Source organism: Lactuca virosa, unplaced genomic scaffold, assembly GCF_052849685.1.
Source record: "Lactuca virosa cultivar CGN04683 unplaced genomic scaffold, Lactuca_virosa_CGN04683_v6 scaffold_20, whole genome shotgun sequence".
NCBI lineage: Eukaryota > Viridiplantae > Streptophyta > Magnoliopsida > Asterales > Asteraceae > Lactuca > Lactuca virosa.
Window position 1 is genome coordinate 238,626 of NW_027629980.1, and position 14,338 is coordinate 252,963.

At 35.0% G+C, this 14,338-nt stretch overlaps 3 pseudogenes across 2 annotated transcripts; 2 read left to right on the forward strand and 1 right to left on the reverse strand.

Annotated features, from left to right (window-relative positions):
* Nucleotides 1-1,718: 1,718 nt before the first annotated feature.
* On the forward strand, nt 1,719-5,619 carry LOC145142348 (uncharacterized; annotated as a pseudogene). Its single transcript, XR_013723410.1, has 2 exons — nt 1,719-5,120; nt 5,213-5,619. The product of XR_013723410.1 is annotated as an uncharacterized LOC145142348 (transcript).
* A 430-nt stretch (nt 5,620-6,049) lies between these two features.
* Nucleotides 6,050-8,054, reverse strand: LOC145142340 (cationic amino acid transporter 2, vacuolar-like; annotated as a pseudogene).
* Nucleotides 8,055-8,217: 163 nt separating this feature from the next.
* On the forward strand, nt 8,218-13,185 carry LOC145142341 (exocyst complex component EXO84C-like; annotated as a pseudogene). The gene is made up of 5 exons (XR_013723407.1): nt 8,218-8,933; nt 9,038-9,553; nt 9,651-9,842; nt 9,916-10,052; nt 13,017-13,185. The product of XR_013723407.1 is annotated as an exocyst complex component EXO84C-like (transcript).
* Nucleotides 13,186-14,338: the final 1,153 nt, after the last annotated feature.

A 14,338-nucleotide genomic window follows, 5' to 3' on the forward strand; every position in this document is an offset into this window, starting at 1 on the left:
GCTATTATTTGTAACAATTGATAACTTTAGTGCTAATAATACCATCATACTTATCTTTTTAAGTAACCACTGTTTATTTGACACCATGTAATGCATCATCAGTTATACGGAAGACGAACAAGGAAGTGAGAATGTATGGGTCAATTTATATTATTTCTATTAAGTTAGATTACTTTTTTGGTATTTTTCTTATTATTGTGATCGACATTTATAATTATGTTGGTCATGATAATATTAAAGATCATATTTGTAATACAACATAATATTCAAGTAAGTTACTAACATATTGTTTAAATTTTCTATTTTTTTACAATATGGAAATATTTTTACTTCACCTGCTATTGTGAGCTATTTTGTTATATTATGTTTATTTCTCATGATTATTATTGTCATGTTTGTATTTTTAGAATTAGGCGGCTTCTGCTAATATTGAAGTTGATTTTCTGAAAAATCATGTATTTGATCCTCAATAACACCAAAGAAGCTTCGTCTTCCACGATTGTATGAGGAGTGTACTGTTGATGACATTCCTAACTGACTTTAAAGTAATTAAACAATAGATTTCACTTTTTTGTTTTTAACTTAATTTCATTTAATTGTATGTTAATCGATTGTTATGCTTTTTATTTTATTGTCTTTTAATGCTTTTTGTTTTCATTTGTATGTTTTTTATTTTGATAGATTTGTCATTGTATAATGCATGGTAAAAAATTATATAATGATGATATATAACAAATTAAAATCTATATTTTTTTATTACATCGCTCAACCGTCATCTAGGTATAAAACCAGTTAGTGTAATAATAAGGAATCGGAGGTTTCATCGAGAGTTTCAGAAACTTGGGTCAAAAGTGGACCCATAATCCTTAAATGGGTTGGAAAACTGAAAGCATATTTGGATGAATTTTCCTTCGTGGGCTCCCAAAAAAGCCATATCGAAGTGGACCAATTGCAGAAATTTATTGTTTTTTTATTATATAACACGTTTAAAATATTTCATTTTGAATTAGATAATTATGTTACTATTTTAATTACAGAGAGTGAGAAAGAAATACGGGTTCTGTTTAGTTATTTTCATTATTTGAGTCGATATTAGTATGCGACATAGTTTAGATATTATAATACAAAATGATATTATTCTTCTATATAATTTTATTTTCTCTCATTCACATGTTGAACTTCAAAGAATGCACTGGGTCCACTCATTTTTAGATTCTTAAAAAGAAGTTATTACCATTGACCCATTGACATAGTCCTCCACTAAGCTTACCATTGACCCATTCACACGTTCCGTCTTTTCTTAGCAATACCAACGTCAGCTATTAAAAGATTGAGAGTTTTTCCAGGTAAATTCTCCAGTTGTAAGTTTTCGATTTATGAAATTCAATTCAATTTTTTTAAACTAATTGTGTCTAAAATTTGAAGCAATAGTATAATCGGACACCGCTTTGATTTGAAACCAACTACACAGAATTTGACATGTAATTAATTTGATAGGTATATTTACTCTACGTATGAAACTTTTATCAGAACTAACAGAAAAACAAAAAATAAATGTGTAACAAATCGATATAAATTATATTTAATTCCAATTCCCTGATCGATTGACATATGATACCATTGTCTTTTCGCTAACTACCTATTTTTAATTTCTTTATTAACTTCCATTTTTTTTTCCCAAAATTTCTATGAGAAATAATATCATTCGAAGTAAAATATACTCCTTGTGGAAAAATATGATAATGAGTTCTTCGAAGAAGAGACTTTATGTGGAAAACTATGGCAGTGTGCAAAATTTCCTTTTGGAAAAAGGAAAAATGAAAAATAACAGAAAATGGTAGCTCAACTATAAATTAGGACACACAAACCATACTCTTTTTATAAAGCAACATGGCAAAGCAAACAATGTCTTCTTCAAACTTCTTATTTTTCTCTCTAGCTCTACTAATCATCACATTCTCCCCCATACCAAATCTCTCTTCTGCTTCTTTGGAGGAAGGCAATGCTCTTCTTAAATGGAAAGCAAGCCTTGAGATCCAAAACAACTCGTTGCTCTCTTCATGGAATCCTCTCCTTACAAATTCCAGCACATCAGTTCCATGCAACTCTTGGTTTGGAGTAGTTTGCAATACTGAGTGGAGGATTCAGAGGTTGAACCTAAGTTCATCTGGCTTAAAAGGTACACTCCACCAATTTTCATTCTTTTTGCTACAAAATCTTACACATTTTGATCTCAGTGTAAACAACATGTTTGGCCCCATCCCACCAGAAATCCGACTCCTGTCCAAACTTGTCTACTTTAGTGTTTCATCGAATAAGTTTTCTGGAGTAATCCCACATGAAATAGGACACCTACACCAGCTAACCACCTTGTACCTAGACTCAAACAACATATCTGGTTCAATTCCCTCATCATTGGGTAATTTAACATCTTTGAAAGTCCTTTCTTTGCACCACAATCAACTCTCTGGTCCCATTCCTATTGAACTTGAAAATTTGAAGTCTCTTACTGCTCTTGAGGTGAGCTACAACCAAATTAGTGGTTTAATTCCGTCGTCACTAGGAAACATGAGCAACCTACAATCTTTGTACCTCAATGATAATATATGATGTGGTCCCATTCCTATAGAACTTGGGAATTTAAAGTCTGTCACTAATCTTGCGGTGAGCAGCAATCAGCTTAACGGTTCCATTCCCTCATCGCTGGGTGAGTTGACATCTTTGAATGTCCTTTATTTGTACAAAAATCAACTCTCTGGTCCCATTCCTATTGAACTTGCAAATTTGAAGTCTCTCTCTGATCTTGATGTGAGCGAAAATCAACTTAGTGGTTCTATCCCTTCATCATTAGGTGCTTTGACATCTTTAAATGTCATTTCTTTGGCCCAAAATCAACTTAGTGGTTCTATTCCTTCATCATTAGGTGATCTGACATCTTTGAATTTCCTTGCTTTGCACCGCAATCAACTCTCGGGTTCCATTCCCATTAAACTTGAGAACTTGAAGTCTCTCACTACACTCTCCATGAGCTACAATCAACTTAGTGGTTCTATTCCTTTATCTCTAACAAACCTGCGTAACCTACAACTTTTGTACCTAAGTAAGAATAAATTATCTGGTCCCATTCCTAGAGAATTTGGGAGTTTAAAGTCTCTCGTTGATCTTCAGGTGGCCCACAATCAGCTTAGTGGTTCTATTCCTTCATCATTAGGTGATTTGACATCTTTAAATGTCCTTTCTTTGGCCCAAAATCAACTCTCTGGTCTTATTCCTATTGAACTTGGGAATTTGAAGTCCCTCACTGATCTTGAGTTGGCCTACAATCAACTTAGTGGTTCTATTCCTTCGTCACTATCAAACCTCAACAACCTACAGACTCTGTACCTCCATGTGAATAATTTATCGGGTCCCATTCCTATCGAACTTGGGAATTTGGAGTCTCTTACTGATCTTGCGGTGGGTAGCAATCAACTTAATGGTTCTATCCCTTCAACACTAGGAAACCTGGGCAACGTACAATGGATGACCCTTGACAATAATAAATTTTCTGGTCCTATTCCTACTGAACTTGGGAATTTGAAGTCTCTTACGCATCTTGCGGTGAGCGGAAATCAGCTTAATGGTTCTATTCCTTGTTCATTTGGTAATTTGACATCTTTAAATGGCCTTTATATGTACCACAATCAGCTCGATGGTCTCATTCCTATTCAACTTACGAATTTGAAGTCTCTCACTGATCTGAAGGTGAGCAACAATAAACTTAGTGGTTCCATTCCTCCAGACTTCGGGCATTCAATTCAACTGCAAAGGCTTGATCTTTCTTCCAATCATTTGGTAGGTGAAATCCCAAAGGAGTTTGGGAAGATGAAAAGCATGTTGAATTTGTCCTTGGCTAATAACCAACTTTCAGGTATTATACCTCTGGAGTTTGAATTCAATGAACTCCTTGAAGAACTCGATCTCTCTAGAAATAGATTGAATGGGTCGATACCAAAAAGTATTGGTAAATTAGTCCTTGGCACACATCCACTACTTGAATCTTAGTAATAACCAGCTTAGTGAGAAAATTCCACCCGAAATTGGTAAATTAGTTCAACTTACAGAACTTGATTTATCTTATAATTTGCTCACAGAGGAGATACCATCTGAAGTTCAAAGTTTGCAAAATTTGCAAAAATTGAATCTTTCTCACAATAGACTATCCGGTTCTATTCCTAACACTCTTACAAGTTTGCCTAGTGGGATTGACATCGACTTGTCAAACAATGAGCTCACAGGTCCAGTTCCCCTTTCCTCTAACTTTGTGAATGCATCCTTACTAGGCAATCCAGGCTTGTGTGGAAATATTACAGGACTTAAATTTTGTGCAAGTCGAATCTTGAAGAAGAAAAATGATCACTTTCATCATCGGCTCATCCTACTAATTACACTCCCTCTTATCGGAGCAATTTTACTTGGTTTATTCATGTGTGGCATCATTGCTTATCGAAAACAAAAGAGACATTCTCCACAGAAACCATTGGACAAAGAAGGTGGTGATTATTTCTCAATAACAAGTTTTGATGGAGGAGTAGTGTATGATGATATCTTGAAAGCAACGAATAATTTTGATGAAGCATACTCCATTGGGACCGGAGGATATGGGACTGTGTACAAAGCCGAGCTACAGCCTAACAATGTGGTAGCTGTCAAGAAACTTCACCCATCATCTGAGAATGTTGATCATAATGGATTCCTTAACGAGGTACGGTCATTAACAAACATAAGGCATAGAAACATAGTGAAACTTTATGGATATTGCTCCCATGCCCGCCACTCATTTTTGATTTATGAGTACCTTGAAAAGGGGAGCCTTGGATCAATCTTAAGAAGTGATATCTTAGCAAATGAATTGGATTGGTTGAAAAGGGTCAACATTGTAAAGGCTCTTGCTAATGGGTTGGCTTATATGCATCACGACTGCACACCACCTATAATTCATAGAGACATTTCCATTGCCAACATCCTTCTTGATTCTGATTATGAGGCTCATATTTCTGATTTTGGTACGTCCAAGCTTTTAAAGCTAGACTCATCAAACTGGACCACAATTGCTGGGACCTATGGTTATATCGCACCAGGTAACGTAATCTTGTGATTGTAGTTCTACATTTTCATAGAATCATGTGAGGTTGATATAACTTTTTTTTGTCTTATGTTTCTTTGGATGTAGAGCTTGCTTATACAATGGTGGCAACCGAGAAATGTGATGTGTATAGCTTTGGGATTGTTGCACTAGAAGTGATCATGGGAAAGCATCCAGGTGAACTACCAACATTGTCTGCTGATTATCTGGTGTTAGCAAATGTCGGAGATAGTCGGATTCCACTTCCCTCACCACAAGTTGAGAAAGAAGTAAATTTAGTACTCAATCTCGCAAGAGCATGTTTGAACTCAAATCCAAAAGAAAGGCCAACAATGCGCCAAGTTTCAAATCAGTTCATGAAGGATCTGCTTTGAGTTGACATCTCTGGTTACCTGATACTGTGTACTTCCAATGTGTAATTTTCTTAAGTTTCCTATATGATGCATGTATTAGTTTGAATGCCAAATGGGTAAAAAAACTTTTCATATGTTTTATAGCACCATGTAGTATAACTATAATGTCACTACTAGAAACAGGGGTTTTAGAGACGGACGAATCCGTCGCTATTCCGTCGCTAAGTGTCGTTTGCGATTGATCAGCGACAGATTCACTCCATAGGTAGTTTAAACGTGGCTAATGACTCAGCGAGGGTTTTAGCGACGGATCAGTTATTCCTTGCGACAAATTTAGCGACAGAATATCCGTCGCTAAATGTCACTCAATACATTTACCCAGGACATTAGCGACAATATTTGTTAAAGACATTCCGTCGTTGTTCTGTCACAAATTTCCCTGGTCAGTTTTTTTTTCCCGTAGCCAATCCCTTGCAAAGTTCATATACTAAATTTTTTTTTCCGTCGCAGTTCTGTCGCAAACTCTAGACATGATTTTTTCCCATAGCTAATCCCTCGCAAAATTCATAAACTAATTTTGTTCTTTTTCTGTCGTTGATCCGTCGCAAACTTTAGACATAATTTTTTTCTGTAGCTAATCCCTCACAAAATTCATGTTTATTTTTATTTTTTTGTCACTAATCCGTCGCGAACTTGTAATATCATTTTTTTATTATGATTCTAAAAGAAAAAAATACTACAATCATCAAATTATTATACTAAAAAACATCAAATAATGATACAATCAAACATTATAATACAAAAACTATCAAAGTTACCGAATGACTGTCAAAATATGTATAAATGACCATTTTACCCTCCCCCTTCAATTAAACTATATCAAGACATGCTTTGTGCATTAAGTAAAACAGAAACATGCATATATATACTTGAGGAAGGATTCCACCAATTAAAGTAGCACAGAGAGCAGTGACAGATCCGATTCTTATAACGTATCTGAAATCATAATGATGGTTTTAGATGTAAATAAAGATGAAATTACAATTACACCCTTCAGAAAGAAATGTTGTATGCTTACACTGCTCCATTCATTCCATAATTAGCAAAAGCAGAGGCGATAGGGGTATCAGGGTCTAATTGGGAACATGGCACCAAACCAATCACAACAGCAGATACAAGCATATACAAAACACAGCATGTAAACAATGATTCTTCACCTGAGGATTCTTCACATGTAATGTAAACACAACAGATACCCCAATCCCAATAGGTAAATCTCTCTGAGGATTCTTCACCTGTAATATAAACAATATGAAAATTACAATTATACCCTTCAGAAAGAACAATCACAATCACTAGTGTTACCTCTTCTGCTGTGCTGGTTACTGCATCAAAACCAACATATGAGAAAAAAAAAGGTTGCAGATCCAGCAAGTACTCCATTAGCTCCATACGGGAAATACCTGAAAATCAGAAAAATGTTTCATGTTGCCAAGGGTAAAATGGTAATTTAACACATGTGAAAAAATGAACATATTACCCGCCTGGAACTTTATATCCCACCCATTAAGTCTTGAAACCTATGTATCAATCAACTACTATAATAAAATTTAAGAATATGTGCTATACGAATAAGTCATTAATTGAAAGGACTAAAATACCTTTTTGATTCCAGTGCAAAGTAGTCTGGTTATAATGAAGACTAAAACAGCAGCACAAGGATCAACTGCAATTCCAAGAATGGTGGGTCGAGTTAAGAAAGCAGGAAGCTTATCTGGACCTCCAAAAAACACAGCATGTTTAAAATTGAAATTATATTTCGAAAAAGAAAAAGAAAATTGAAATTATAAATTAGGTTGAAAGAAGAAGGAGTGCACCATATTTGGGGATATGCTACGGGCTTCTGCTGCTCCACCAAGTGTGTATTCAAGAATCAGGGACCAGCCAATTAACTAAGCAACACTGGAAGTTGAAGGGGATAGAATATTGATTTGCAGAAAGAAAATATGATTATATGAATAAGAGAACTGTTATGAGAAATTACGAGATTGCCCTTCTCCAACACATAAGTAGGAATAGTGATATGCACTCCTTGTAGATGGGCAACAACATGCGAGTTCTGCATAACATAATGCTGAAACTCCCTGATGTTTGCTCTTTAGCAACTGTTCCAACAAGAATGTAAACTCCAGCTCCAATTGTTGCTCCAACTCCTGATAAAATTGCTTTAACTTTTAGGTTAATTGATACCAATGCATCCCAACATCATACATACATACTAACATACATACTAACATACATACATACATACATACATACATACATACATACATATATAACAAATTCATTGCATAACGACACTAGGAGAAACAACGTGTATTAATCAACAAAACATATATATGTATCAATTTTACTTAATGTAAATCCGAGAAGTAATCAATAACAGATAGACGATGAAAGGTGATGATATGTAAGTTGATTGAAAGTTTACCAACGGCAATGAGATCAAAAACAGAGAGACGTTTGGCCAACTGAAAACCCTCAGCTCTAGCAACACTTGCATCAACGTTTATCATGTGTCCTACAGAATCATTAGAACATGTTTATCATTAGATGCATTGATCAAAAGATGCATTGACCAAAAATGAAATGAATAATGACACATTGATCTGTCAAGAAATGAATAATGATTAAAAAAATTAATAAAAAGAAATGAATAATGATTAAAAAAATCAATAAAAAGAAATAGAAGAAAGAAAACACCCTGACCTTAAAACCTCATCCGATTCATTATCCAATGAATTTTCAAAACGAAAATCTTTAATTGAAAATCAACTTGTTGACATCATCTTTAAAAGTAGCAGTTTTGGGTTTACTAAAACTAGGAAAAGGTCCTCTTGCACATAATCTTTTTCTCAAGTCAAAAGCTGCCCGACTTCAAAAAAGTATCCAAATCTTTCTCCCATCCTGCCCGTGCTACCCAGAAACATTTCCCGCCACTTTATCCAACATTATATTTTCCACAATCTCATCAACAACAAAAGAAATGGGAACAATATTTGGAGATGATTTACTTTACAACAACCGACTTGTTCAATGGGCAGAAAGGGAAATTGAATTATTTGTGAAATTGGTTAAAGAAAACACCCCTTCTTCAGAAACTGTTTCAGCTTTACATGCTGCAAGTGTATGTGTTCAGGCTAGTTTGATTCACTGCTCTTAGTGATTCAAAAGTGCTAAAGTTGTCAAAAGTGCTTTTAGTGCTTTTGGAGCCTTATATTGAAGAGGTTCTTGAATTGAATTTTAGAAGAGCAAGAAAATTAGTTTTTGATTTTTCAGGAAATGATGAGATGTTGCCATTGTCACCTCGCCTTGCCTCTCCTTTGTCTACTTTTGCTATATCTTCTGATGGGATGCTTGTTGATAGTGGGACCCGTTTCATCTTCATGGTCAAAGTGAGTTGACTTTATTTGAATGCAAGAAATAGCAATGTACTTTCACTGATTTGTTTATTATAGAAATTTACTTTCATTATATTACTTGTTTATGATTTTTACAGGATATAGTGGAGCAACTAACACGCCTAGTCATGTTACACTTTGGAGGAAATATTTTAACAAGAATTCTAAAACTTTTTGATCAATACATGGATGAACTCATAAAAGCTTTACCTGAACCTTCTGAAGATGACAGTTTAGTGGAGTTAAAAGAAGCTGTACCTTTTAAAGCTGAAACAAATTCCCAACAACTTGCCCTTTTGGGAACTGCATTCACTATTGCAGAAGAGCTGTTACCAATGGTTATGTCAAGAATATGGAGTGTTTTAAACGAAAGCAAGGAAGCAGGAAATGACAATACTGCCCCTCTATTGAATAGTGGAATAGATTGTAAGGACTAGAGGAAGCAGCTTCAGCATTCACTTGATAAGCTTAGATATCATTTCGGTAGACAATATGTGTTGAATTTTATATATTCAAGAGATGGGAAAACACGCCCTGATGCAAATATTTATTTATGTGGTGAAGGTGATGATGTTAGTTGGAATTCTGATCCTTTGCCTTCTTTGCCCTTCCAGGTAATTTAATGGAAGCATTTTTGTCGAAACAAGCTACATGCTTTTGAGTTTTACAAATTTGCACTTATTTATTTTGGGAATTGTGGTGTTTATGCAGGCATTATTTGGGAAGCTGCAGTAATTAACAACAGTTGCTGGAGATGTGTTACTTGGGAAAGAAAAGATACAGAAAGTGTTGCTTGCAAGGCTAACTGAAACTGTTGTGATGTGGGTGATGTCTAATGAAGAGGTTTTTTGGGGTGTTTTAGAAAATGAAGTGGCAAAACTTCAGCCACAAGGATTACAACAGGTAACTAATTAAGGGCTAAATGCAAGAAATAGCAACATATTGAGTAAAAATTCTACATTTTTTTTTGTTGTAGTTGATTCTAGATATGCATTTCACTGTTGAAATCGCGCGTTTTGCTGGTTACCCTTCAAGAAATGTACACCAAATGGCATCATCTATAATTGCTCGTGCTATCAGAACATTCTCAGGGAGAGGGCTAAACCAACAAAGGTAATAAGGGTATTTAAGTAATTTTACTTTGAAAAATATACCCAGTTATAGCATTCAAAGTTGTTTTTGTATTTGGATGACATTGCTATAATTGGGTAGTTTTTTTCAAATATAAGAAAGTATAGATGCTATAATAAACAAACCAACATAAGTACATTGCTATTTGTGTAAATTGTTGTGTGGATAACAGCTAAGCTTACCTTTACAGGAAGTTCATCCACAGAAAAATCCAATTCTTCTCCCCACATTGGATTTCTTCAACCAGGAACCATTTAGTTGCAGATCAACATCAGTAAAAATGACCATTTCTATAAAACAGAAGCAACCAGTGAGATTCTTAATTGAAATTGACCAAATCTTGCTATAAATTTTACCTAAAGTGCTTTTCTGTACCACAAGTGACGATTGCATAAGGATCTTACATGTCATTCAAGTTGGCACCAATAAGATTCTTATATGCGAACAGTTCCACCTTCAAAACATAACAGATAATGCTACAAATTAGGAAGAAGAAAAGAAATGAAAAGCCATTTAGAATTTTTGATACACCTTGATTACATAAGTAGAGCTGCCATTAGAGTCACCCTTCTATTGATCTATCTACAAAAATAAGTATAGAAGTGCTTGTCATACACAAAAGGACAAGCACCTGTGAAACAAATAGTATGTAAAGTAACCAAAATTATCACATTTTTTTATTTATGTTTCTTGAATCTGATTTAGTTAAAGTAAGATATGTTATATTAAGTTCTATTATTTATATTTATGATGCAGTGCAACCTGGGGATAATTTGAATAAAAACACAAATAGAATTATTTCTAAAGGGAATAAAAAATGTGCTAATTTCATATTGTTGGGCTTGTCATAGAGCTTGTGGATGCATGTACAGAGTTGACAGGAGAGGTTCAGGGTGAAGCTTTGATGCACAAAACTTATGCTACCAGGCTTACATATGACTAAAGCAACCAATCAAGCCCTATATCAAGTTCTAATTCTAAGTATCTATTCTAATATAGATGCAATCGATATAAGAGGAATGACGATTGAAAAAGGGGGAAATTTTGAGAAATTAAACCCTAACGTAATATAGTGTGCAATTGAACCAAACCTAACCTAATATATGACTAAAGCAAATAAAATCAAGAGATTTGCCTGAATCGGAAGTTAACGAAGAATAATTTTAGATTTTAAAAATGTGGAGGCTGTCGGATTGGGAAGCTGCAATGGTCCATGGTGTCGTCATCTGTTTGAACGGAGAGGGTGAGATTAGGTTAAGCTGCAACTCGAGAGTTATGCGTGTTCAATTGGAGTGATAAAGCAGGTTTGGGAGGGACGGAAACTTACACAAACTCTGTGAAACTGGAATTGGATTCACCAATTTCTGCGAGAGATCGTCAATTAAAAAAACATAACGTGTGTATGCTCCGTCGGTATTCTCTCGCTAAACACATACCAGATGGCAAAAAGTCGACGATTTTTTTTCCCTCGTTGAACCCTCGCCAAATGACTTAGTTTTCCACCGATCACCGAGGAATAAGGGTGCGTCGATAAATACTTGTAAGATCTGTAGCTTATCCCTCGCTAAACCCTCTCTAATATGCTATATATTGAATAAATAAAATACTTGTTTAAACCATCGCAGATCTCTCGCAATTCCCTCTCTATAAGCCAAAATTTTGCTACAGAATAAATCCCTCTCTGAATCCATAGCTGAAACTCAAGTTTCTAGTAGTGTGTGGAGACTTGTAAAAAATCTTTCATATGTTTTCTACCCCAAATACAAATTTCAATAAAGTTTTAAATAATATATACAGAAACACAATTTCAAGTTATAAATAGCAATAGAGTCAAATTACAAGATGCGGGTAATCAACCCATCATACACTTGACTTGATGCGAAAATGTTTGTTCTCCAATGCATGTCAAAATAGACAGACTCAAATATAGAAACCAATAGAGTCTTACATTATACATACAAAAATATTTTACCTATTTTGTTGGTATCAGTTGCAATTAATCTTAACACTAAATAAAAAACCCCTAACAGTTATACGTTGAAGGATCTTAAATAGTTTATGTTGGTTCTATAGCAATGTTCTATATAAGCGTTTTCTGTATGCTCACTAAAATGGCAGACAACTCTGACAATGTTGGAGTGCTACTTGATTATTTCATATTTTCTGCAGCTGCTCAATGAAATTAGTATTTTGGAATCACCCTCAACTAATCTTATCATAAGAGGCTAAGAGGTTACTGACTTAGTAACTTATACAAAGAGGCTGTCTTTTAATATGAAAAATTAGTCAAACAAGATTTTACCAGTTAAGTACTTGTCTCCTGTAAATGTTCATTGTTTTAAAACACTCTACGAAACGACAACACTGCACTATGAACAAACCATACAATGAATGAAGCATTAAATTCAAAAAATTTCATTCAAGCATTTCATCAACCACTTGTTATGCGCTATAATCACATTTTTTGAACAAGCATGTGCTGGTGAACCTAAATACGTTTTAATCGGTATCCACTTCAATGATGAGAAAGAAGACGAGCAAAGAAACCAATACATACGTTTTATTTGATATCCACCTCAACAATGATCAACACTTGAATCACTCTGCTTCCACTATGGAAATGGGTTTACACCAATACAAAATCACCAATCTCTTAAATTAAAATATTTTCTGCAATTTGGTAATGATTTCTGATGGATTAAAAACAAGTTGTGTAATCGATGAACGATTCTAATGATTTGGTTGTGGTTTCTGTAATTTGGTAATGCAGCCTTTCATGTAGCTCCATTTTTCAGTTTCTGTTCTGTTTTTGTTCAAATGTTTTCCCTGTCTAGAAGTATTCAATAAAGCTTTGGTTGTGAAGCATTACAATAGTGACTCATCCTCTTTCTTATCACCATTTCAGTTTTAAGGCTTTGAATCCATCATCTACAACTTGAATCTTAGAAACAACAAGCTCATTGATAAAATTCCATCTGAGATTGGCAAATTAGTTCAGTTTACAGAACTTGATTTATCTCAGAATTTGCTCAAGGAAGAGATAGCATCTGAAGTACAAAGTTTGCAAAAACTGAATCTTTCTCACAATAGACTATCTGGTTCTTTATGCTATTAAAAGTTTGCCTCGTGGGACTGATATCAACTTGTCTTACAATGAGCTCACAGGTCCAGTTCCCACTAACACTAACTTTGTGAATGTGTCCATATAAGGCAATCCACATTTGTGTGTAAATTTTACAGGACCAAAATTTTGTGCAAGTCAAATCTCGAAGAAGAAAAATGATCCCTTTCATCATCACCTCATCCTTGTAATTACGCTCACTCTTATCGGGGCTATTTTACTTTGTTTTTTCATGTGTGGCCTCATTGCTTATCGAAAACGAAAGAGACATTCTCCACAGAAACCATTGGACAAAGAAGGTGGTGATTATTTCTCCATAACAAATTTTGATGGAGGAGTAGCATATGATGACATCATAAAAGCAACGAATGGTTTTTGTTAGGAACCGGACCGGGTACACGCAGCGGAAACACACTATCACACACACACAAACTCACGAAAATAAAGCAAGAAGAACACAAGGATTTTACGTGGTTCGGATTCGGTGCAAATCCTACGTCCACGGGCTGTAACTAGAGAATTTTATTAAAACTCACAAGATTACAATTGGCTTGACACTCTACACTTGATGTTCTCTCAAGTTTTTGCACACAAAATATGCAAAACATACATGCATATATATAGGTGAGAGAGCCGCAATTTGCACATGAAATTGAGTCGTCGTAACAATAGTACTCAAATGTGAAAGCCACAAATGTTGAGTCGTCGTGACAATAGTACTCAAATGTGAAAGCCGCAAATGTTGACGTTGAATTTCCTTCCATTCACATTAGCCGTCCAACAATTGATTCTTTTATTTCACATGCATAGCCACATGTTTTCAACCTTTCATATTTTACCTAACAATCTCCCACTTGAAAGTTTGAACAACATGGTCCGTCTCTGTCATCCAACTCTAGTAATCTTAAAACAACCAAGTCTTCCAAGCCTCCAGTTCCTAAGAACAAGCTAAACTTAGTCCCATTTCTCTAATTGCAGCCGCCCCTCATCTTCAAGTACTAGAAGGGACAGTTGAAGCTCCCACTAGCTCCAACTCAGTCGTGGCTAATCCCACCACCGACTCATCCTCTGTCTCAACTGGTTTGGACACTCCACCGGATCCAGAGATACACTGAGGACCACTAACACTCTCCAATCTTTGCAAACT